We start from the raw sequence: 25723 nt of genomic DNA, 5'->3' as shown, positions 1-25723 counted from the left end.
ATTCTTGCTGGTGTTTTATTAAAGTTAGGTGGTTACGGTATTTTTCGTGTTATGAAGGTTATTTCTTATTTGGGTTTAAAGTTTAATTATTTTTGATTGTCTTTAGGTTTATCTGGAGAGGTTATTGTTAGATTTATTTGTTATTGTCAGGTTGATTTAAAGTCTTTAATTGCATATTCTTCTGTTGCTCATATAAGAATGGTTATTGGAGGATTGATGACTATGAATTGATGAGGTTGTGTAGGTTCTCTTTCTTTAATGGTTGGTCATGGTTTGTGTTCTTCTGGTTTATTTTGTTTATCTAATATTATTTATGAGCGTTTAGGTAGACGAACATTATTAATTAACAAGGGTATAATTAATTTGATACCAAGAATGGCTTTATGATGATTCCTTTTGAGATCATCTAATATAGCTGCTCCTCCTTCTTTAAATTTGGTAGGTGAACTTAGATTATTAAATAGAATTATGTCTTGATCTTCTTTTAGATTTTTTGCCTTAATTTTTTTGTCTTTTTTTAGAGCTGTTTATACTTTATATATGTATTCTTATTCTCAGCATGGTAATTATTATTCTGGTGTTTATACTTGTTCTCTTGGTTATTTTCGTGAATATCATCTTTTACTTTTACATTGATTGCCTTTAAATATTCTTTGTTTAAAGGGAGAGTATTTTTTTGTTTAAGTTGCTTAAGTATTTTAATTAAAAATGTTGTTTTGTGGAATCAATGATATGAATTTTTCATTTTAGGCTGTGAATTTGTTTTCTATTTGTTCTTTGAGTTTTTTTCTTTATTTTTTTCTAGAACTATAATTTTTATTTTGGGTATTTATTATTTAATAATTGATTATAGAGTTTTTGTTGAATGAGAACTTTTTAATTTAAATGGTTCTATGGTTGTTATAACTTTAATTTTGGATTGAATGTCTCTTATTTTTATGTCTTTTGTTATGTATATTTATTCTTTGGTTACTTATTATAGGGAGGATTATATATCTGGAGAAAAAAATATAAATCGTTTTATTGTTATTGTTTTAATATTTATTCTTTCTATAGGTTTTTTAATTATTAGTCCTAATTTGATTAGAATTTTATTGGGATGGGATGGCTTAGGTTTAGTTTCTTATTGGTTAGTTATTTACTATCAAAATGTGAAATCTTATGGTGCGGGTATGTTAACTGCACTTTCTAATCGTATTGGTGATGTTGCTATTTTAATTTCTATTGCTTGAATATTGAATTATGGTGGTTGAAATTATATTTATTATTATGATTTTATTTCTAATTCTTTTGAAATAAAGCTTATTACTATATTAATTGTTTTAGCAGCTATAACTAAAAGAGCTCAAATTCCCTTTTCTTCTTGACTTCCTGCTGCTATGGCTGCTCCTACTCCTGTTTCTGCTTTGGTTCATTCTTCTACTCATGTTACTGCTGGGGTTTATTTATTAATTCGTTTCAGACCAATATTAGATACTTATAATTGTGGTCGATTCTTACTTTTAATTGGTTGTATAACTATATTTATGGCTGGTTTGGGAGCAAATTTTGAATTTCATTTGAAGAAAATTATTGCTCTTTCTACTTTAAGACAACTTGGTTTAATAATAAGAATTTTGTCTATGGGTTATCCAAAACTTGCGTTTTTTCATTTATCAGCTCATGCTTTATTTAAGGCTTTATTGTTTATGTGTGCAGGTTCAATAATTCGTAATTTAAAGGATTCTCAGGATATTCGTTTTATAGGTTCAATTGTTAATTTTATACCTTTAACTTCAGTTTGTTTTAATGTTTCTAGTTTGTCTTTGTGTGGTATACCATTTTTAGCAGGTTTTTATTCAAAGGATTTAATTCTTGAAATGGTTTGTCTAAGATGAATTAATTATTTGATTTTTTTCTTTATTTCTTTTCTACTGGTTTAACTGCTTCTTATTTTTTCGTCTTTTTTATTATTCAATATCTAGTGAGAATAATTTTTATTCTAGATTTTCTTTTGATGATAAGGGTTATTATATTTCGTTTGGTATAATTGGTTTATTGTTTGTTGCTGTTTTTGGTGGTAGTCTTTTGTCTTGGTTAATTTTTCCTGTTCCACATGTGATTGCCTTGCCTTATTATTTAAAGTTTCTAACTATTACTATAGTTGTTTTGGGTGCTTATTTGGGTTATCTTATTTCTAATTTTGATTTTTCTCGAAATTTATTTTCTTTAAGTATACTTTCTTTTGTCAGATTTGCTGGTTCTATGTGGTTTATACCTTTTCTTTCAACTAAGTTTATTAGATATGTTCCTTTAAAATTGGGTTATCATTAATCTAAATCATTTGATTATGGTTGAGGTGAATTATTTGGCGGTCAAGGTTTGTATAGACTATTTATTTATTTAATTAGTTATATACAAGGTTGATATGATTCTAATTTTAAGATTTATCTTTTAACTTTTATTTTTTGAATATTTATTTTGGTGGTATTATTATTTGTTTACTTAAATAGCTTATAATTAGAGCGTGACACTGAAGATGTTAACTAAGTATTTTTACTTTTAGGTATTTATAAATATACATATATTATTTGGACAGTGAAAATGTAATGTTTTATTTAAACTATATAAATTTTAGAAATGTTAACTGAGTTTAACCACTAATATAAAAAGTTAGCAGCTTTCATATTGGCTTTACATTTCCTTAATTGGAACTTTATAGTTCAATTGTATTATTAACAGTAATACACCTCTTTTTGGCTTCAATTAATAAGAATAAGGGTATTTTATTTACCAACCTTCCAGGTCGAAACTGACTGAAATATTTCGCTTCTTATTCTATTTAAGGTTGATTGATTATATCAATACTTTTTGAATGCAACCCAAATGTTACAGTTAACTACAACCCTTTATTCTGCTCATTGTAAGGCTCCTTGATTTCATTTATGGTATAGTCCACCTAGTAATACTATAATAAAAAATATTGTTGATACTGTTCAGATTATAATGTCTGAAGTTTTAAAAATAATTACAATTGGAAGGATTAGTGCGATTTCTACATCAAAAATTAAGAAAATTACTGCAATTAAGAAGAATCGAAGTGAGAATGGTATTCGTGCTGATCTTTTTGGGTCAAATCCACACTCAAATGGTGATCTTTTTTCTCGGTCATTAATTAATTTTTTTGATAATGTTGTTGCAAGGATTATAACAATTATTGGAACAATAAATCTAATAAAAATTCTTGTAGATAAAATTATGATTGTTTTTCTTGATTTATATCAAGCTTTTTGATTGGAAGTCAAATGTACTATTTATACTAGAAAAACAATTATCTACCTCATCAATAAATAGAGATGTATAAGAATAATCATACTACGTCTACAAAGTGTCAGTATCATGCTGCTGCTTCAAATCCAAAGTGGTGTCTTGGTGAGAATTGGTTTATTGAATGTCGAAGTAGACACATTGATAAGAAAATTGTTCTGATAATTACATGTAGACCATGGAATCCTGTTGCAACAGAGAATGTTGATCCATAAACTGCGTCTGCAATGGTGAAGGGTGCTTCTCAATATTCGTATGCTCTAAGTATAGTCCTAATAATACTGTGAAGAATAGTCCTTGTAATGCTTGAGTATGATAAGATTTTATTAAACTATGATGTGCTCATGTTACTGTTACTCCTGATGCCAAAAGAATAGCTGTATTAAGTAATGGAATTTGTATAGGATTAAAAGGTTGGATTCCTATTGGGGGTCATAATATCCCTAGTTCAATAGTAGGTGCTAGTCTTCTTCTAAAAAATGCTCAGAATAATGAAACAAAGAATAGTACATCTGATGCAATAAATAAAATTATTCCTCATCGTTATCCAATTGATACAAATCCCATATGTAGTCCTTGGTATGTTCCTTCTCGTACTACATCTCGTCAACATTGGATTATAGTTAGTAGGGTAATTCCAAATCCGATTATAAATAAGTTAATGTTAAATAGGTGAAATCATTTTGCTAATCCTGATACTAGAACTATTGCTCCAATTGCTCCTGTTAATGGTCAAGGTCTGTAATCTACTAAGTGGAATGGGTGGTTTGAGTGAGTTGTTAACATAGGTTTAGTATACTTCTCTAGAATATAAAGTTCTTAAAATTGAGAAAACATAAGCTTGAATTATTGCTACTGCTGATTCTAGAATTAACAGAAGTATTTGTCCAATAATTAATAGTGAAATTAAGTTTATTGCTATAGATGGTCCTGTATTTCCTAATAATGTTAATAGTAAGTGTCTTGCAATTATATTTGCTGCTAGTCGTACTGCTAGCGTACCTGGTCGAATGACATTTCTAATTGTTTCAATTAATACTATAAATGATATTAATGCAGGTGGTGTTCCTTGAGGAACAAGGTGTGTAAATATGTGATTGGTATGATTAATTCATCCAAATAACATAAATCTCAATCATATAGGTAGAGCGATTGCAAATGTTAATGCTAAATGTCTTGTTATAGTAAAGATGTAAGGGAATAATCCTATGAAATTATTAAATAGTATTATAATAAAGATTGAAATGAAGATGAATGTTGTTCCATTAAATGTGTTTGGTCCTAGCAATGTTTTAAATTTATTGTATAAGGTTAAGTTTAGTTTATTTCAAATAATATTAATTCGTGATGGTGTAAGTCAAAACATTGATGGGATTAATAATAATCCTAAGAATGTTCCAGTTCAATTTAATGATAAATTGTAGATATTAGTTGATAGATCAAATGTTGAAAATAAGTTTGTTATCATTTTCAATTCAAGTTCTTTATATCAATTGCCCTTTTTTCTGCTCATTTAATAAGATTTGGTTTAAATGAGAAAAAGTTTATTTGATTAAATAAAATTAATGTAGTCGAAAATATAATGAATAGGGAGAATCATATGAGAGGGGATATATATATATATATATATATATATATATATATATATATATATATATATATATATATATATAGGACATTTGAGAATTAATGATATTAATCAGAAGGGAACTTCTGAAAGACTGGATACGAACCTGCATTTAATAATCCAAGAGCTCCATTATTTCTTCGGAAGGTTAAACTTCATCAAAGCCAAATATCCACTTGGTCTGAGGTTACCCGACTGATTATACAACACTCCCAAAATACGAGGCATTTCATTTGTACAGAGTAGCAGACAGCCGCAAAGCACGAGCCTGCAGAAAAGAAGAATCATCGCCTGATTTCATTCTAACAAGTAAACTTTCTGAATCACTTTGAGTGACTGAGTTATGACTGTGTTTCCTGTTATGAATGATTGATTGTTCGAACGAATTGAGAACTACATAACTACATAATTACATAGATATGAGGAAAAATTGCACTGCTCAGTCTGGAATCAGAACGCATCTCATCAGGCCTGTGGAAGGATTTTTCTATCATCTGTAGGATCTCGATGTTTCCAAGTCTCAGCGAAGCTAGCTTACCTTGCAAAGAATGCTGTAATGTCTGCTGAAGGTAGTCGTTTCCAATTTGACTAGTAATATCACTGAAATCAGAATTCGTTATAAAATTCATGCTCAATGAAGTACAGTCTCAAGAATATGTGAGAACATGTTTGCAGTTGAAAAAAAATTTGCACTGATATTATAAATGACTGGGAAGGAAAATAAATCAAAGATTCCTGAGCGATATTCCTTAATATTAATAAATAAACAATACCCAATGAATTTAAATTTGTCCCATGATGGACCACGATATACACTATGTGATTAAAAGTATCCAGACACCCCCAAAAACATATGTTTCACCTATTAGATGCATTGTGCTGGCACCTACTGCCAGGTACTCCATATCAGCAACTTCAGTAGTCATTAGACATGGTGAGAGAGGAGAATGGGGCCCTCCGCGGAGCTCACGGACTTCGAACGTGGTCAGTTGATTGGATGTCACGTGTGTCACACGTCTGTAAGCGAGATTTCCACACTTTTAAACGTGCCTCAGCCCACTGTTGACGATGTGATAATTAAGTGGAAACGTGTAGGGGCACGTACAGCACATAAGCGTACAGGCCGACCTCGTCTGTTGACTGACAGAGACCTCCGACAGTTGAAAAGGGTCGTAATGTGCAATAGACAGACATCTATCCAGACTATCACACAGGAATTTTAAACTGCATCAGGATGAGCTGCAAGAACTATGACAGTTAGGTGGGAGGTGAGAAAACTTGGATTTTATGGTCGAGCGGTTGGTCATAAGCCTCACATCATGCCGGTAAATGCCAAATGACTCCTCGCTTGGTGTAAGGAGCGTAAACATTGGACGATTTAACAGTGGAAAAACGTTGTGTGGAGTGACGAATCACGGTTGATAATGTGGCGCTCGGATGGTAGGATGTGAGTATGGCGAATGCCCGGTGAACGTCTTCTGCCGGAGTGTGTAGTGCTAATAGTAAAATTCGGAGGCGGTGGTGTTATGTTGTGGTCGTGTTTTTCATGGAGGGGGTTGGCACCGCTTGTTATTTCGTGTGGTACTATCACATCACAGGCCTACATTGATGTTTTAAGCATCTTCTTGCTTTCCCCTGTTGAACAGCAATTCGGGGATGGCGATTGCATCTTTCAACACGATCGAGCACCTGTTCATAATGCAAGGCCTGTAATGGACTGGCCTGCACAGAGTCCTGACCTGAATTCTATATAACAGGTTTGGGATGTTTCAGAACGCCGACTTCGTGCCAGACCTCACCGACCGACGTCGATACCTCCCCTCAGTGCAGCACTCAGCGAAGAACGGGTTGCCATTCCCCAAGAAACCTTCCAGAACCTGATTGAACGCATGCGTGCGAGAGTGGAAGCTGTCATCAAGGCGAAGGTGGGGCAACACCATATTGAATTCCAGCATTACCGATGGAGGGCCGTACGAACTTGTAAGTCATTTTCAGTCAGGTGTCCGGATACTTTTCATCACATAGTGTATGATGTCACCATGATATACGAAAATAAGAAGAAAAGAACATTTCATATACTCTAGAATACTTTGAGCAATGTTGAATCAGTGAGACTGTAACGAAATTCGTACGCTAACCTCCCAAATGAACAACTGAAAAACCAATACATTTCTGCAAGTTTGAAACACAAACTATCTGACTGAACAACGGAATTTGAGTCTGCACATGACAGAAAGTACATCTGTAGACGCGATATTACGGCCAAGGTGCACGAGCACGCTGTGATCTCAGCATAATGCTCGTAGTTTGTAGCATGAGAGTGGCCATCACGACGTAACGTTAACTCTATACACAGTGTTCATAACCCTGGTTGGACAAGCGGCAAGAAGCAGGGAAAAGCAAGTCACCCGTAGCAAGGCGGAAACAGTAGCGTAAGCAGAAGTGCTTTGTGTCGCCATAAGTGGGGCACGCTTCGACCCAACCCTGCTGCGTGGGCGTCCCATCGATCAGCTGCCTATACCTTCAAAGTGTTCCCTACTGAATGGCATGCAGACAAGCGCAGAGATTTCCACATCCTCTGTCTTCTCTACTATCTTATCCATGAACATTGTCCCTCATAACTCTTCTCGACATAAACGCTCTTGTCTTAACAACAGCCGTTCTCATTGGAGCAAAACCATCTCTGTCCCAAGCCATCGATCAGCCATCTTCTCGAAGGCCTTCTCTGTAGCGGGAATGCGACTCTGGAACAAGTTCCCACACCATAATAAAGAACTAAATAAAATCTCCAGCTTTATAAGACAGGCGATAACAAAGCTCTCGAAGGAACGATAAGATTACCATTGTCCCAGTTTGCACGGGTTGCAATTGTACGTCTCTCTTTCTAACCTGATCTCGTTTCCTAGTATCTTAGTTTATGTAGTCACTTTAAATTTCCTTTTTCCAGAACTCGCTTTATCAGAAAACAAGTATTTTGTAGACCAATAAATACTTCTTTTATCTGCCACTATCATTATTGCTATTAATGCTACAATTATTGTCATTATTATTATTATTATTATTATTATTATTGTTATAAGTATTAGTATTATTATCGATATTAGTGGCCACAGCTTCAGTAGTGTAAGTAATGCCAGTATTAGCTTTGTTAGTTCACAGTCAGTATAATTTACTCATACCGCCACTGCAGGCACTAAAATCATTTTAATAGTACTTGTCATATTAAAAGTGTTATTTTTTTAGGTAACGATGATGTAATACACTGACGGAAAAAAATAAATACTTCCTTGTAGAGGTTTCCATTTCACTCAATATTTTTTGTTCCAACAGTGCAAGTGGAGTAAACGAAATTATTACATTTACAGATTAGCAGCAGAAGTGGTTCTGAGGTGCCACGTATCAACCCATGCTGAGACACGCATATTAGTAAGCGGTGGAGCCTCTAAGGACGGTAAGGACGGTAATGCAGTCGCTAACTCTGGTATCCAGTTGCTCATACAGATGGCGAATACTGTCCTGGGATACGTCATTCCACGCCTGCTCGACCTGTTCAACGTAGTTCTGTTGGCTAACGAGTCGCACGATTTACTTCTCGTCCCGTCATATCCCACACGTGCTCGATTGCTGGTGTTCATCTGTAAATGTAATCATTTCGTCTACTCCACTTGCACTGTTGCGACAATAAATCTTAAGTCAAATGGAAACCTCTACAAGGTTGTGCTAATTTTTTTCCGTCGTGTATTACAGAAAGATATTGAGCATCTTTGGTCGGAATTTAAAGGTACTGTCCACCACGTGCTAGAGAAGTATGTGCCTAGCAAAAATGTAGGGGAGGGAAAGGATCCACGCCGGCCGAAGTGGTCGAGCGGTTCTAGGCGCTACAGTCTGGAACCGCGCGACCGCTACGGTCGCAGGTTCGAATCCTGCCTCGGGCATGGATGTGTGTGATGTCCTTAGGTTCGTTAGGTTTAAGTAGTTCTAAGTTCTAGGGGACTGATGACCTCAGAAGTTACGTCCCATAGTGCTCAGAGCCATTTAAACCATTTTTGAAAGGATCCTCCTTGGCACAACAATCATATTAGGAAGCTGCTGAGAAAGCAGAGAATTTTGCACAGTCGTATTAAACGTAGTCACTGCCCCGCTGACAAACAGAAATTTTGCGAAATGAAAGCAGCTGTCAAAAGGTCAATGAGAGTTTTTTTTTTTTTTTTTTAATTTAAAAGCAATATTTTATCTGCAGATTGTAAATATAACCCCTAAAAATTTTGGTCGTACATAAAATCTATGAACGCTACAAATAATTCAATACCTTCTCTTGCTGACAAGATGGGTAATGTAACGGATGACGATAAACAGAAGGCCAAAATTCTGAACCCATCTTTCAAAAACTCGTTTACGGTAGCACCATCTCCCCTTTCATTTGTCGAACAAACGCAAGGATGGCTGACATAGTGTTTAGTGCTTCTGGGATTGTAAAACAGTTCCACGGGACTGGAAGAAGGCCCAGGTCAGAGCAATCTATAAAAAGGGGAGAACATCGGATGCACATAATTACCGGCCAATTTCACTGACATCGATTTCTTGTAGAATCATGGATCATATTTTGTGTTCAGACATAATGACCCTTCTAGACTCTGAGAAGCTCATCTGCAGAAAGCAGCACGGTTTTAGGAAACAGCGGTCATGCGAGACACGGCTGGCCCTCTTTGTGCATGATATACAACAGGCTCTAGATACCGCTTCCCAGGCTGTTGCCATATTTCTAGACTTTCGAAAGGCGTTCGACTCATTTCCTCACTGTCGCTTGCTCCAAAAAGTGCGGGCTTACGTTCTATCAGATGACATATGCGGTTGGATAGAAAGTTTTCTAACCGACAGAGAGTAGTATGCCGTCCTGAAAGGAGTGACTTCAACAGAAACAAGCCTAACTTCAGGTGTGCCCCAGGACAGCGTAACAGATCCGCTGCTTTTTACGATTTACATAAACGATCTGGTTGATGGTATTGACAGCGGCATTAGATTGTTTGCCGATGATGCTGTAGTCTACAGGAAAGTAGTATCACACGAAGGTTGTGAACAAATCAATGAAGATTTGCAGAAAATAAATGCGTGGTGTAATGACTGACAGCTATCTCTCAACATTAGTAAGTGTAACCTACTGCGTATAACAAGGCAGAAATCCCCATTAATGTACGAGTACAAAATAAATGCCCAGTCTTTGGAAGCGGTAACATCCGTGAAGTATCTGGGTGTGACTATTCGAAATGATCTCAAATGGAATGATCAGAATACACAAGTAACGGGCAAGGCGAAGTCTTGATTGCGGTTTATTGGTAGAATCCTGAAGCGATGCAATCCTTCAAGAAAGGAATCTGCTTACAAATACGTTAGTTCGTCCAGTCTTAGAGTATTGTTCGTCTGTTTATGAGACCCTTACCACTTGGGTCTGATTCAAGAGATTGAGAGGGTCCAAAGAAGAGCGGCAAGATTCGTGACAGGTACATTTAGCCATTGCGAGAGCGTCACAGATCTCATAGAGAGTTTGAAGTGGGACGCACTTGCAGATAGACGACTCGCTAAAAGGAAGGGTCTGTTCACTAAATTCCGAAATCCGATCTTCGCCGAGGTTGTAGAGCATATATTATTACCACCAACTTTCAGATCGCGCACCATTCAAAGATAAGGGAAATTAGAGCTCGTACTGAGGCGTTCAGACAGTCGTTTTTCCATCGCGAGATTCGCGAGTGGAACATCGAGAGGAGGGGGAGGAGGAATATGACTTTCGCGCGAATTGTGACCCCCGCCACACACCGCTTGGTGGCTAGCGGAGTATATATGTAAATGTAGATGTAGATCGGCAACAAGGCCGGAGATCGTGCTGGCCAGGACAGTTGCTGCACATCTTACAGAGGACGTTGAGTTTCATGGGCGATGTGTGGGCGAACATTATCATGTTAGACAACACATCACTTTCCTGTTGCAAGAACGGCAAAAGAACGGATTATGTGCGTACCGAGCGCTGGTTAGCATCCCCTCGAGAAACACCAAAGATGCACGAGAGATGTAGGTTATCGTACCACAGGGCATAATGCCTGGGGTGGAGCCAGTGTGTCTTGCACGAATGCTCATCATGTGTAAATCGTACGCACAAAATACCATCACTTGCGTGCAGGCAGAATCTGCTTTCATCGCTGGAGAACACGGCGCGCCTTCCGTCTTTCAAGTGATCCTCTGACGGCACCAGCCGAGCCGTGCACCTCAGTGCTGCGGCGTGAGTGGAAGATGGGCTAGAGGTGTGTGTGCCCGTAGTTTCGCTGCTAATAAATGGATCGCAACAATCCTTGTTGACACATCTGAGCTTACAAGCCCTCTTATCTGTACTGTGGTGGCTGTACGATCTGCTACTGCTGACATTACAATATGAGGATCCTGGTGGGCGTCAATGCTGCGTGGACGCCCAGGACCTCGTCTGCAGGTGTGGGAATTTTCACGTGACCACTGATAGTGGTCAACTTTGCACAACTGATGCAGTACATCAAACTTGTGAGGCAGTTCCCCTAAAGGACCACTCCACCACTTGGAAGGCCACAGTTTTACTCAATTCAAACTCGCTCCATTAGCTGTAGGAAGAACGATTGCGTCTCCATGACATCGTTGCCTGTTTGCTTCACACGTCTGCACCACACGGAGGCCTCTGGCTACGAGCATTCCGTATTGAAGGGTAGACACAGATGGCGCTCTGGTACTTAACGCCACTGTTGGCGGACGACCTTGAACTCATTCTCTGTACGTCTACTGTCCCCCAGGGGGCCTATTTCGTCATCGGATCAAAACCTACGTCGTCTTTCCAGGTGTACTAATCTTTTTCACCCGCAGTGTACATATTGTATGCGTGGAACCGTGATCCGCTGTAAGAGAGGGACTGATAGTTCTAATCAGATCAGGTTAAACAAAAAAATCAAAATCGAAAACAAATATTTTCACATTACGAGCCAAAGAATATAACAATTGTTACCCCGTTTATAAACGTCTTTGCAACCTCCTAGCGATTCAGAACTCACATCAAACGAATACAGTTTGTGAGGGGACTATTCAGTGAACGCATTCCAACTGCGATAGTTGATTGGTTTGGCGATGGACTGATACAATTTTATTTTGTCATTCAGCAGGGACCATAGAGCTTTACACGCAGAGTTTCATTTACAATGTGGACATTAATGTCTATTTATGATGTGTACAACTATGTTTCGTGATGTGTAGATGCTACGAGCCCAGACAAACACTGTTCACCTCGTGTTTCATGCGAACCTCAGAGTCAAAGAAAAATTTCAGTTTATTTGACTTTGCAAGCAAAATATTTGATAAAACCTTACGCATCCATTTGACATAACAGCCGAAAATTAATCTAGTGTGGCATGCGTCATAAGAAGTAATGCTCAAACAACGATATATTAGCACTGCTGCAAGGCGGTGGAAGACGTACAGCTTGGCACGGAATGGCACACGAGACAGGACAAGTCGGAAAAGTAAAACGGTGTAGCAGTGCCACTCAGTCGCTACTACAGTTCTGGTATAAATATGTTTGTCTGTTCTCGTCAACACATATTTATAATAAGAATATGGCACTATGGTAATCTGTGTCTGCTCTGTCGAATGAGTGCATAATATTTCATTAAGAAATTTTTTTGTTTTCAGCAAGAAATGAAGGGAGGTGAAGGAAGAGGACTTCATTGTTTATCGTCGCGCTGGCAACGAACACAAACTTGGATTATGGAAGGATGAAGAAGGAAAGCAGCCGCGCCCTTTCAAATTAACTATTCCGTCATTTGACTTAAGCGATATAGGGAAACCACGAAAAACCAAAATCAGAATGACAGGACGCGAGTTTTAACCGTTGTCGTCCCGAATGCGAGTCCAGTGTGCTAACCACCGCGCTACCTCGTTAGGTAAGACACGTGATGGGAATTATTGCTTAGGCTGATTCCATCTATACACAGCCATAACGAAATGTCATCTGCCGAAGCACTAGACAAAATGAGCCTGGCGGTTCTTAGGAGAGGCACTCTGGATGTGTAGAGCTAGTGATCTTTGTAGCCTCTCCAGCCCATGTGAAACCACTTATCTTGCTTCTGCCCTCATCAAGAAAATGGGGTATCGCAACAGAGTCGGGACCATTTGTAAGTAATCTGGCTGATTTTCACGTGTCAGCAAAAGTTGCCATAGGTCATTTTAGAACGTTAGATAATGTACAACTGCCTTGCTACATCGTCTGCAGCTCCACCAAACTCTGGTAGGGAACCGCTCATCCACCACTAAACTTAACAATAGCCCACTGCAAAGCCTCGTCAGTGCACATCAGTTATGCAAATGATGGTTCCAGAACTGTGGATCGGAGCATCACGTCATTTGTGTTTTACATCAGTTGTCGAGTACTGACTCCCACTTCAGTTTGCAGTATAATGTGTCACACATTTGGCTTCAGGGTAATTGGATGCTAGTACAATTCGCCAAGTACATTAATGAAATTAATAAAAGTCAGCAAATGAATTCTGTCTAACTAATTAGTAGATGCCATTCAAGATAACGAATATTTATTTTCAATGAACATCAAGGAAATGGGACATCAAATAAATCGTGTACTGATGTATGGTTGCAAAGTTGGAAAAAGTGCTGAAAATTAACTCAAACTCTGACTTTAATTATGGAGAACGCGATCTGACAAACTAATTTCTTTGACAGTGATTGTAAACTGCTGACCGAGAAGATACCACAATATGATTAGGTCGAACAGTGACTGCTGCTGTTGTATGAGAATGCTGCATTTCGTGAAACTGACCTTAAAGACTGGTAATGCCGATGCTGCAAAATACTCTCCCTGTGCATGTAAATGTCTAGAAGGTGGTGATCACTGCACCTCTGTGTCGAATCGAACAGTGGACCTCCGTCTCCTTCTTTCGTCCAGGTTCACCTTTGTGCCCGAGTCCAAACTGATTCCTCCCTGTCCGCAGCTACTGCCAGAATCTACTCTTCGACGCTCCTCTTTCCTTTGCGGCCACCGCCCGAATCCACACACTCCACCAAGTCCACAGAACACTTCATGTGGAGTACACGAAAAGAAGCTAATGATCCCCAATCAAACTGTAGCGCTCTCATGCGCCATTCGGGTATCTCTCTGGGTACTGTACAGACCCCTTTTAGAAGAGGGGCAAAATCTGTTCCTCTGACCTTAACACATCTCATGCCACAAAGCAAGCGTCCACCGGTACACTGTGTGGCATTACAGCCGGCGTTCCAATTCAAACAATATTATTTTGCGTGTGTGGAAAACAGCGGCGTTTGGGTACGGCACGGGACCCCGGAAAAACTCGACTGCTATCAAGGCGACACAGTGTCGGAGTTGGCCGCTGTGGCTGAGCGGTTCTTGGAGATTCAGTCCGGTACCGCGTGACTGTTACGCTCGCAGGTTCGAATCCTGCCTCGGGCATGGATGTGTGTGATGTCCTTAGGTTAGTTAGGTTTAAGTAGTTCTAAGTTTTAGGAGACTGATGACCTCAGATGTTAAGTCTCATAGTGCTCAGAGCCATTTCAACAATATGAACAGTGTCGGACGTCCTGCAGCGCTAACCTATGTGGCGAAATGTTTTCACAAGCTTATCAGGTACAGAGCTCGCAGGAAGATCCACATGAAACGTCATGAAGATGCCTGAGGAATTGGAGGAATGCACTCTTCTCGGCTGAGATCAAATAACCTGGCGCTGGTCCGTCGCGAGCCAGCGACAGCAGTAGTAAAATGTTCTGCTGATGTCCCCTGGGACAATGTGTTGTAGCTTGTTACGAACTCCCACGTCTAACATGATTCTCCGAAATGCCACAAAAAAAGCAAACGGTCTCTGTCAGACAAAACATGGACTCAATTCCATCACCTCTAACTCCATCATGCATCTAGCTAGCACTGAATTCCACTGTCAACCCTCTTTATTAAGCATCAATGAACACAGGGTCTTTCCGTCCTAATGGAAATGTTCTAATAACATGCGTCTGCCTGAAAAAATAAAAAAAGTGGAAGAAAGGCAGGGCCAAAGGACGTGCCATCAGCAAGGTTTCCGTACCAGCATCCAATAAAGTACATCTAAGATGGACTGGGGACATGAACTGCCATTCAGTAGTTGCGTCAAAGGAGACATCTAGGGCTCCACACAGCTTTCCTTCAGAAATGCAAGAGTTCGTGAACCATCTCGAAGTTTACATCATTCCCAAATACCCATGATAGCAAGCGATAACAACATCATGATACCCGATATTAAGTGTGATTCTGCTGCATAAAACATTTTGAAGGGTTGTGGTACTAAATATTCTGTATGTCCTTATTATCTGAGTTTCAAGCATTACGTATTTTTGACATTATTGTGTATCAAGGTGTTGTCATTAAGCCCCACTTCATCGCATAGCTATTTCAAAATTAGCTTCAATAAATATATTCTTTGTTCTATGGCGATTAAGTTTTTGGAAACTCTTTGTAAGTGGTCAGATAGTGCACAGTCGCCCAATGGATAAAAACAGATATATTGTTAATGTGATGTGGATGATAATCTCTTACAGCAGGGACTACCAAAGAAAATAACATCGATAATCAGAACAACACAACAGAAGTTGCAGTTAGATTCCACAACTGACGAACTGAATCAGAATGTGCTGGACAAGTAATGTCCTTACAATACCTTAGAATCATATGATCATACATAAAAAAAAAAAGCTGAACAAGCGTTCTTTAAGGCAATCATCAGTAATATGCGTGACACGCGAGACCTCAGTGTATTCGACCAATGCCAGACCACTCATGGCAGAAGCACTCGACCATGTGTGAACATTTCTCTCTCAACAGGTCAACGCATCAAATGTCTACTGTAACTTCCTATATTCGGATAATACTTCGCTACCAGATATGTATCTTGTTCAACAACGTGTGAAATGGCTCCCTCGATTTGTAGCAGCTAATAAACAGGGTGTACTGTAGCACATTTTTCAGCAATCCATTGACAGACAACCACAGTACGATATGCACGCTGCAGAGAACAGAGGCTATGTCACTGCAGGGATGCTTCTGCTAACCGCACGTCAGTAGTTGTACAGCTTAATACAGTCACAAGAACACTGTTAATCTTGGTCTGAAGCCTTGGAAAGTATTGGGGTCAGTTGTGACACATGTTCTTATTGTCCGTGTCAAGACGGAGTACAAAATCATTAAAGAAAAAGAAAGAGATGGACACCTCCTCCCAACAGCACAATATTCAGACTGTTACTGTTAGATGTGTAATATGAGAGTTTCAATTTAAAGAGCAAAAAACCTTTTATTTGCCCCAAGCTCCTCTGTCACTTGACAACATATGCACTTAGCGTGTTATCTGCTTTTCATTCATTTCTTGCCATTTTTGAATGGGTCAAAATTAACAACTGGGGCATAGTTTCTTGGAAGAAGCTGTTGTTGTTGTTGTTGTTGTTGTTGTGGTCTTAAGTCCGAGGACTTGATTGGTGAAGCTCTTGGCGCTAGTGTATCGTGTGCAGGCGTCTTCATTTCCGTGTAACCACTGCAATGCATCCATTTTGCGACGTAACGAGAAGTTATCGCACATTGCTTGCCAGAAGAGACAAGCAAGTGTGAATTCCCTTCGCTCGTGTCGAAACAGCTCAAGCACGTTCCACTAATCCTTTAACACAGCGCATCTCAGGATAGATGAAATGTATACCTTCTACAACAAGGCGGAAAAATCTTAGACCCAGTTTAAAGAGTAGCTTACTATTTGTCGTAGGCCAGATAGCGCACCGTCTGCTTTCAACCCAGCTGTTAAACTTCCCGCAACAATTTGTTTTGCAAGTAATTCTGCAGTGGAAAACATTCTAAGTGTGGCAAGTTTCTGAACTAAACAAAAAACAGTACCTGGATAGTTAAAAATTAAAAGTGATAAACGATATATCAATTCGGATAATTAATGGTAGTCTACACCTGACGTCTGAATTTCAACGACTTGAAGATTTATTCATCTAATAATCACACACAGTAAAAATGAAAAGTTCACTCTCCAAGAAATATGCAAATAACGCATATATTAAATAAAATAACAAATTAAATGCAGTTAAGATTGCATAAATACAAAAGAAACGGAAGCATATTCTTGCAAATGTACTAATTATCTCAAATGCGCTTATTATGAAGTCGCAAACCGCATAAATTCTTCACAAGTCAGTTGCTAATGCACTTATATTTAAAGTTTAAGAATGCAATAAACATCTCTATCTTCCCATAATGATTCATGTAAGTTAAACCATAACAGATTTCAAAAGCAACTGAAATAATTCTACCAGATTCTTAGTTCACTTGTAAAAAATATCACTTTAGAAGTACAAATCAATCCAAATCAACATTCACACGCTAGTTGCCTCCATCGTGTCTTGGAACAGAATGACCACGAGTGGCTATTTGCACCCAGTTATGCTTTTTCTAACCCCTCTAAAATGCATAAATTGAAGAAATTGACGTACCATTAAAATATACACAACTTCCAGTAATATGCATATTGTAAGAGGAGCGTCTTCGTTTGCTAGTTCTTCTGAGATCACACACAATATTCCAAGTCTAGTAATTTGGTCACTATTCAAATACAAATCACGCACACACGCGCTCAACATTTATAACTGTGGTTTCACCGCCAGACACCACACTTGCTAGGTGGTAGCCTTTAAATCGGCCGCGGCCCGTTAGTATACGTCGCGCCCGTGTGTCGCCACTATCAGTGATTGCAGACCGAGCGCCGCCACACGGCAGGTCTAGTCTAGAGAGACTCCCTAGCACTCGCCCCAGATGTACAGCCGACTTTGCTAGCGATGGTTCACTGTCTCCATACGCTCTCATTTGCAGAGACGACAGTTTAGCATAGCCTTGAGGTACGTCATTTGCTACGACCTAGCAAGGCGCCATATTCTGTTACTATAAGTACTTTCTTCAAGAATGTATTCTGAACAGATAATATTGTGACTCATCTACCGTCAAGAGCGACGTTCATCATAAATGGATTAAAGTTAAGTATCAAACTACTTACGTCCGCTTTCTGAATTCTCATTCCTTGTTATGTTCCAGACCTCACGTCAGTATAGTTCTTCCTTCCTCACGCCAGCCTGCGGGAACTAAAACGCGTGCATTTCGGCCTCCACTCGTAACACGGTGTTGGCTCTTCTGCTAGCACAAAAATAGCAAATAAAACCACATACATTAACAATTAAAAATAAATGTGACCTGTTCATAAGAAGCGTATCTTTGAGCTCTGCAGAACGGTGGTGTTAAAATTTACATAAGAAGCAGGATTGTCACGTGGCTTATGTCTTATCAGCCAAATGAATAACTAATTAATTGACCAATAAATCTATAAAGCTATAAAAAGAGTATACTGAAAAATAGAGAACTCTTAACGATGCAACATGTTGCGTTCATTGTGAGTGTATGTGCGGAGGAACTATTGTTCTGATACATTTGCATTATTTCCAACAATTGAAACATACTATAATTAAGCCTAAATTAATAGATGACGAAGTGTGACCTTCAGTGACGAAAGCGTACAGTAGGAGAGATTTGTCTCGTAGAATCTAAGATGAAGAACTGCTCATAGCTATTAACGTATGCATTTTAGATTTACGTTTAGTAGCCTTTTTAGCTTTGAATGATATTTTCCCTCACATCCGACAATATTGACCACTTCTCCTGGTACACCCACTGTAGCTCAAAGTGTTAACGGTATATTATATTATAAAGGTGGAAGTAATGACGAACAGCAATACACGTCCTCGTTGTAGTGATCACCACACTATACTTCGATTTTTTATGTGACTTTTGAGTATTTGCTTTGAGATTTCGTACTATTCTGAGGTAGCCACTATCTAACATACTGCGAAGTCTGGCATCTCTGATGTATCCTCCCATTGCCGCCAACGGTATCCGCTGTCTCCGTTTCACACCACCCCCAGTATTCTCAGAAAATTAACCAGCCAGTCACAGGAGCAGCCTCTGGCCTGTCCTCAGCAGGACCAAATATCTTGTTTACAAGCTACAGCCGCTGACAGCTCGCCGAATCACTCGTTGCCATAGAATTGGAAATTGCTCACTGTTGACAAGTCTTGGTCTCACACTTCAGTTTTTACTCCCTGGACTCCCCTCCATTACCAAACTATTCCTTGATATTTCAGACTGTGTCGTTTAAAGCAATCCCTTCTTTGCTTCAGGTTGCCTCATTAATTAATTTTCTTTCCAAATCGATTCAGTACCTCTTCTTTAATTTTTCGACTTACTCACCTAATCTCCGGATTCTCATGTAGCACCACGTTTAATGAGCTTCTATCCTTTCAGTGTATGAACTGATTATCGTCCTCGTTTTACTTCCGTCCAAGACTACACAACGGACAAGTACCTTGAGTAAAGACTTCCTAACATTTACATCGATATTCGATGTTAGCAAATTTCTCTTTTGAAGACACACTTATCTTGCCTTTCTACATGTTAAATCCTCTCTTGTTTCGTCATTGTCACTGAGTACTTTGATTGTTAAAGTAGTTCTCTGAATGCTGCTTCCGATTCTAACAAATTTTGAGCTGCAGATGATTCCTAGAATTGTCGTGATGCAGCTGTCAGGTTTTTGCTGTTTAGAGGACCGATATATAGCGTCTAACCCCACCACAACGATGGCATAGAATTTCTTGCCAGTACTTGTTTACAAATGTTCATATGGATGATTCTCAATTCCACATCACTGAAAATACTCAACTACGTTCTGATTTTGCTTCTCACATAGACATATTCTATTTTGCTCAGATTTCGTGACAAGAAATATTTCCATTACGATGACTCTGCTTTTTGTAGCATGTGATCCTCGTACACTCATGGCTCCCCTTCATGTTCTGTGGTAGGCCGGTGTGGCCATGCGGTTCTAGGCGCTTCAGTCTGGAACCGTGTGACCGCTACAGTCGCAGGTTCGAATCCTGTCTCGGGCATGGATGTGTGTGATGTCCTTAGGTTAGTTAGGTTTAAGTAGTTCTAGGTTCTAGGGGACTGATGACCACAGATGTTAAGTCCCATAGTGCTCAGAGCCATTTCATTTTTGAACCATGTTCTGTGAAATGAAGCTGGTCACAAGCTTCACACACACACACACACACACACACACACACACACACACACACACACACACTGCTTACGTTCAAATGCTAACATAAAAGAGCATGAATTGGCTGATTCCAATTAATTCTGCGATCTCCTGTATGATAAAACAGTTGTCTCTTATTATCAGATATCGTAGCCTCTCAATAATATCCGTACCATACTGCAAGAGGTTTATAACCTCCCTTTTTGGAGGTAACTTTTCGACGGTGTGTGGCTAATTTGGAATCGATTCGACAACTGTTTTCGTTGCATGGAATTTTAAGAATTGTTTCCCTTTGTGAATAACGAAGCTTTCAGTACAAGTACTTATAAAATATTTGCTCATCGCGCTCAGTCATACCGAGCGAAGCAGAAATCTGACGAAAACATGCACCAGCATCCCATGTAACTGTTACCAACAGTGAATCAGGTACCCAATAGTGGAGCAAAGTATCGGACATGCGCATAGGCTCCTTATCCACTGTAGAAAGGACACCGGTCTCCCGTCATTAGTTTGTGCCTGAATGTTTAAGGTAGGATGGCAACTTGTTGCGCCACTTGTTTCGCTGGCATAATGTCAGGCATCTGTGTGTCCCTAATGCCGCAAATCACTTAACAAAAGGAAGTCTTTCGAATCACGCTGCACATCAGTCAGGTTCCATTCGAAGTATGCTGCTGTAATACTTTTATATTTAGCCGTGAAATACTACTGTTTACTCGACGAAGTATATGTACCTAAGGAATGAAAAGCTACACAGGTCACAACAATACACAAGGAGTGAAATGGAGGTAATCCACTGAATTATAGATCCATATCGCTGGCATTAATTGGCGTGTAAGTACATGACGACACAGACGACCTTTGAGCCATATTGCCTATTGCCCACTGTCTGCTGAGCGGTCACTGCTGTTGAGCGGTTATATTTCTTGCACCACGCACTGGTATTGGAGATTCAAGATCTGTTTTATGTTACGCTATTAGTAATGTCGTGATGGTACATTGTGAAAGAGCATATACTGCTGTTCATATACAAAAAGGCCTATTTGGAAAATCCTGTATACGCTGATGCACACTGAAAGCAATAGAATCATATCAGTTTTTGCCTATTCTCCTCATTTCCATAGTACTTGAAATGACAGGCGCAACCCAGTATCCTTCTATATTTAAGAGACATGGTGCAGACCTATTGGCAGTTCTTGTTTGGATGTTGAGCGAGATAGAGTGTTTTTAGAATCTTTGTTGTAAACAAAGCCATAGTACAGGTCACAGTAAATAGCTCGTTTCAGTGCTTCTGCTGACATAAAAAGATCACACATCATCACGGTAAGTCCTGCTTTTATAACTCATATCTGTCTATTAAGGATTTAAAGCGTATACGATAACAGAAGCCACCGTGATTGCCACACCCAGTATTTTCTAGGATAATGTTAGTCACCATGATCAAGGGCAATGGTAGTAATACAGTAAACTGACCACAATTGCCCTAAAAATATCTGGGGTAATGGTACTCACCGTGACTGAAGGGTAAAGACAGTCCTAATGTCTAAGGACCATCAGGGTCCCACCAAGTAGTAACCATTTGTGTATTATGTTTTATGTTTCAGATGGATATAAAATATGTAAGGAAGACAGATAAAGCTAAATGGAATGTAGAAGATTCTAAAAAAGCGAAAAAAGCTGTTGCTGAAGGTTTATCAATTACAGAGCTGCTGAAAATTATAAAATACCTTTTAGGACCCTGAGAATCACATTAAAGAGTGGAAGTGAATTGATCTCAATCATGGGAAAGACATGTGATTTACCTCCTACACAGGAAGAAGCAGCAGCTGTATTAGAAGATGCAATTCTGAAAGAACGAACTTGAACTTCGTAACAGTCCTACTGCGACGCTACAACGCAATCCTTGCTATGAATTTTTTCGCTTACTTAACACATGGAACTGTTTGTATACGATGTATTGTCTAGCGTAAATATGTATTGTAAATACTGTGTTCAAATTGTGTAATATTTAACACTGGCAAGTCAGGGCATATTTAGTTAACTTTGAAGTCAGAGAGGTTGTTTTGTCGCGTCTCTGGGCGCGGGAGCGCGCCAGCGGGCAGTAGTAGCAGTGACGCCGTGCTCGGAGTAAGACGTACAGTCGAGTGCTGCTATGCCTAGCTGTGTTACATCTAACGGCTAGTGTGTGGATCTAAGTACGACGGGAAAGTAATGGTCGGCATATCTGGAAGCATGGCCGGGCAAATTATTATGGATTAATGGGCATAGTGCTGAAGAAACGAGGGCTTAAATGTGAAGCGCACTGTGGGCCCAAGTCGCAACAGTAAAAGCCCGCTGCAACATTGTGTCGCCGCCGTGGACGTCCGTCGATCCACCGACAACGAGGGAAGTAAGATCTACGTAATTTTCGTAGGATAAAATTGTAGAAGGCTTGCTAGTGACTGTGCTTTTCTCTGAAGTTGAACAATTAATAACAAGCACTTTATAATCGAAGTGTTGCAGTTACATTCTACCCGACAATAACACCAAGTAAGTTCCTTCCGATCCTTACCTTATTGAACCGAGTGTGTCACGCCATTATCAAGAGAAAGTATATTAATTATCAAATTATTTGCTTAGACGGTGAAGAGTAAATTTCAGACTGTTTTGACCGATTGGTTATCGTAGTTAGTTGTTGCACTTAACAAACTTACGCCAACCGTAATAACTTAATAATAGACTGAAGTAATAAATTTGATTATTAAGATTTATTTCAATGCATATTCAGCTGAAGTTTGTTCAAGGATATTTCATGAAACTATAAAGCTTATTCCACCTGACAATCGTCCAATTAATGAATTATTATCATTCAAAACATAGATAATGAATGATTGGCAAAATATTTCGTTATCAGTAGATTAAACTGTGCAAAGTACGTAATTTTAAAGACAGAATGAGAGTCCATTATTCAAAATCTCGATGGATAATTATCAGTGTTGTCAGCATTGCACTTAGCTGTCAAATTATGAACAAAATAACTATTAAAATACTTATTGAAAGTTAACCATTAATGTTTAAGTGTAGTCAGATAGTTATGACATTATCTTATACGACTACTGAGCCTGATACAGCGCTTACGTAAAAGTTCCCGTTCCACCTGCTGCGTTACAAACAGATAAACTTTATTTTTGAGAAAATTATTCACGTACTTAACGGTACTGTCGCTCATCAGTTGAGCTGGCGATCGATTGTTTAATTGCTTTTACAACTTAATCATTTCTTTCGGCAAAATTTCCATTGGTAAAATTGATTTCCAAATTATTTCCATTATTTCATTTACCGATCGTTATTGAAAGAAATTACTCATTCAATAACGATCAAGTTATAACGTCTCCTGTTTCCCGCGGAATAATCATTATTTACTTCGGATTCGGATGCCTTATCCCGACACGGGTGTAAATTAATAATTCACGGTAATTGTTAACTTGTAGTTTCGCAAATCCCGGGAAGCAGGGGGGTGTTATACTACTACCGACCATACTCTATTACAACCTCGAAATCGCTAAAATGTCATTTACTTTGAGATGTAATTATTCGCGCTGTATCTGGTTCTTTCATCTGTGGAAAACGAATGTGGTTATTAACCTACACCTTCGTGACAACGTCTCAGATTTAAGAACATCTGGATATACAGACATACTAAAATTCTCTTCAGCAATATATGTATAAATTTCTAGTCCATGTGTGTAAAACTTGAATGGTATTGGATATTTCATATTTTCAATAAGGACCGTGTAAGATCATTAAATGAAGTGCTACCGTTTCGATTTGAATTTTTGATGACATTGCTTGTGATAAGCAAGATCATGTGAGGACACACTTTTCTTCGTATCGCCATTGTGCTGGAGACAGTTTTCATCTATACCAAGCAGCAAAGATCCGAAACAATTAAGAGACAGCGGTAATGTAATTATGCTTATGAGATGAGACTAACATAATTTAAGGCATATATTCTGTGATTGTGTTTTAATATGTTGCTCAAAATGTGTGAATGAGCATGGTGTGAGAATGCGTACAGTTTTCAAATTATAACCAAAGATGATGTTTAAAAAAACTGGTGTTTCTCTGTTGATTTTGATGACTATACTTGTATTTAAAAGGGTAACAGAATAAGAAAGATTAAAATGATAATCAATGTAGTCTGCATGTTGTATTTTAGTATATCGGTTTATTATGTTGTAGACATAGAAAATATGCAAACTGATAATGTAGGCTGAATGTTATATATACAGGAGCAAAGATGAAAAGTGAGAATGTAAGCTACATGTTGCAAATGTGTATGTACTATATGTATTCTGAAAACGGGATGGTAATCTACTGGTTTTCCCTAATATATTGCCCTTTATATCTCAGTAGATTTCTTGTGATCTATATCTATCATGCCTATATAATCCTCCGTGAGAGAAAATTCGTTCTCCGCCTTGCATTGCATCGGTTATATAAAATGATAGCTTTCATAGTGTATTGTGTAAGGACTTCACTGCACGCAGATGATAAAAGAATAGAAACAAAGCTGCCACGTGTTTGCATTAATGTGTAAATGTTACTGGTCACAATACTTACATCAAAATTGCAGCACTTAGGTTAAGTATAAAATGAGGTTAATAAATTGGCATATAATTCAGTCAAAGCTATATGTAGAGTGGATTATATGGTACCAAAATGTTGCCATCTCGACATTATGCAATCGTTTGCAGAGTATAAAACTGTCATATTTAACAGAGACGCATTCGCAACTTGAAGTTCTATACGAAAATTATAACTGCATGTTATGAGTTTGCAGTGATGTTTCCGTGATGTGGATTAATTTAGTTCTGAATACTCATTTATTTGTGGCAACTGTCACTGCCTGATCTGCTTAGCAGAGAACTTTGTTTTCAGTTTTCCAACTGTAACTTAATATGAGAAGGAAAAAAGCTGCATGACGTATTTATTGTAATGAAATTCCGATGCCTTATAGGATTTTTTTAGATTATTTAATCAAATATCAGCCACCCACACGTGATTAAAGTACCTAGTACCATATCTGTCTGAAACGTCCCATGGTTAATGCATACAATGATCGAACACAAAAACTGTTGAAAGTTACCACTCAATGCAATTTTATGTGAATATTATTAGTCCAAAATTAGAAATTATGGTAGCTAGAAAAAATATGGAGATAAATTCGTTGCAGCTTTACTGTCGCATAAAAACTACACGGTATGACACTAACACAATGAATATAACGTATAATTAAAATCTTGGTGTTCGTAGCTTTTATCCTTTATCGGATTGCTGTTTCACTTAAACGTCGATAAAATGCTAATATTTGCGAAATACCATTCGCAGTAGCATAAAACGTTTGCTGAACATAAATCCGTTATCATAACCCTAACAGGCATGCGTTCCATCAGGTGCTAGAAGGTTTCTTGCGGAATGGCAACCCATTCTTCACGGAGTGCTGCACTGAGGAGAGGTATCGATGTCGGTTGGTAAGGCCTGGCACGAAGTCGACGATCGAAAAGATCCCAAATGTGTTCTATAGGATTCAGGTCAGGACTCTGTGCAGGCCAGTCCATTACAGGGA

The 25723-nt window shown here is 38.5% G+C and overlaps 1 pseudogene; it reads left to right on the top strand.

Moving 5' to 3' along the window:
- Positions 1-708: 708 nt before the first annotated feature.
- LOC124775301 lies at positions 709-21979 on the top strand (annotated as a pseudogene).
- Positions 21980-25723: the final 3744 nt, after the last annotated feature.

Source organism: Schistocerca piceifrons, chromosome 1, assembly GCF_021461385.2.
Source record: "Schistocerca piceifrons isolate TAMUIC-IGC-003096 chromosome 1, iqSchPice1.1, whole genome shotgun sequence".
Taxonomy (NCBI): domain Eukaryota; kingdom Metazoa; phylum Arthropoda; class Insecta; order Orthoptera; family Acrididae; genus Schistocerca; species Schistocerca piceifrons.
Note: the sequence above shows the minus strand (reverse complement) of the source record. Positions and strands in the feature narration are given on the sequence as shown.